Source organism: Colobus angolensis, unplaced genomic scaffold (genome assembly GCF_000951035.1).
Source record: "Colobus angolensis palliatus isolate OR3802 unplaced genomic scaffold, Cang.pa_1.0 Scaffold64, whole genome shotgun sequence".
In the NCBI taxonomy this organism is placed as follows: domain Eukaryota; kingdom Metazoa; phylum Chordata; class Mammalia; order Primates; family Cercopithecidae; genus Colobus; species Colobus angolensis.
Window position 1 is genome coordinate 192,741 of NW_012120043.1, and position 1,562 is coordinate 194,302.

The following is a 1,562-nucleotide window of genomic DNA, read 5'->3' on the forward strand; positions in this document are numbered from 1 at the left end:
GTGGATCACGAGGTCAGGAGATCGAGACCATCCTGGATAACACGGTAAAACCCCGTCTCTACTAAATGTACAAAAAATTAACTGGGTGCGGTGGTGGGCGCCAGTGAGCCAAGATCGCGCCACTGCACTGCAGCCTGGGTGACAGAGCGAGACTCCGTCTCAAGAAAAAGAAAAAAAGAAAAGAAAAGAAAAATCCCTGATCATAATCCCATCGCCCCTCTGCAGATGCCTGGGCCTCGCTCACGTGACCATAGACTCGCCTCAAAGTGCTCACTGTGCAGGGCTTGGCCATCAGGACTCCCCATGCTGAAGCACTGCTCTGAGCCTCCGCCCTGCACCTGGAACCTTCCTGCCTTTTCTTCCGCCCTCCCCAACCCCAGGCTCAGTGCCCCGTGAGAAACGAACACACCCCAGATCATCATGACACTGCTCATCTCTAGACCTCGGCCTACAAAGCACGCTCTGTCTGGAGTTCAGTTCTTCTGGGGGCTCCGCCGAACTCCTACTCATCCTACAAAACCCAGATCCCATGCTCCACTTCCAGGAAGCCTATCCTGGGCCTTTAGCAAAGTGTGCACGATGCCCACGCCACCAGGCTCCCCACGCTGCCTCTGTCCCAGGAAGTGTCCCGAGACTGGGATTTGAACCTGGGTACTCAGATCTGTCTGGGTCACAGGCTAAGTTCTTAACCCGGTCCTGGGGACAGGGGATGCTGACGCCTTCACTGGCCTTCTGGGACCCCTTGCAGCTTCCTGAGTCCCAGTGTGGTCTGGGATTTTTGCTCATTCGGAAGGCTGAGAACAGGCTGTGTCCTGCCCCTCCTCCAGCCAACCCTCCCAGCAGGCCTCTGTCCGTATGAACCAAACTCCCCACACAAGACCCTTCCGACCATGCTCCCAGCCCAGCTGGGACCTTGGAGCAGTGGTAGAAAAGGGAGGGATGGAATTTGGGAGCATTGATGGAGGGATGGAATATGGGAGCACTGAGATCCGCTGGCCCATGGTAGCAGCACCACTAATGCACACCAGCAGCTCCCTGTGCATCAGGCGCAGTCCACGCCTGAGCCGCGTCACTCCGTCAGAGCCCGTTGCAGCCACTGCGCCCATTCTAGACAGGAGCAAGCACCACAGGGCAAGGCCACAAGCCCGTGGCACAGCGAGCCAGTGTGCTCCATGCCTGCCCTCCCGCCGTGCTGCCCTCAGCCCGTGCTGCCCTCCCGCCGTGCTGCCCTCCCGCCGTGCTGCCTGCACAAGCAGCCAGGAATGTCCACAGAGATACACGACAGCCCTGTGAGATGGGCCAGGCTTGGGGAGCCCCCACCTTCATAATGGAAAAACAGGCTTAGCCTCACACCCGACAGCCCGCGTTTACTGAACCCTTACTAATCGCTATGCAACACTGTGGCTACTATTTTTTCTTTTTTTTTAATTTGTTTCAAGATGAGGTCTCACTCTGTCGCCCAGGCTGGAGTGCAGTGGCCGGATCTAAGCTCACTGCAAGCTCCGCCTCCCGGGTTCACGCCATTCTCCTGCCTCAGCCTCCCGAGTAGCTGGGACTACAGG

General features: G+C 57.7%; 1 protein-coding gene across 2 annotated transcripts in view; it reads right to left on the bottom strand.

Moving 5' to 3' along the window:
• The window catches only part of ODF3L2 (outer dense fiber of sperm tails 3-like 2), an 8,950-nt gene that overhangs the window by 4,943 nt on the left and 2,445 nt on the right, over positions 1–1,562 (bottom strand). The window lies entirely within an intron of this gene.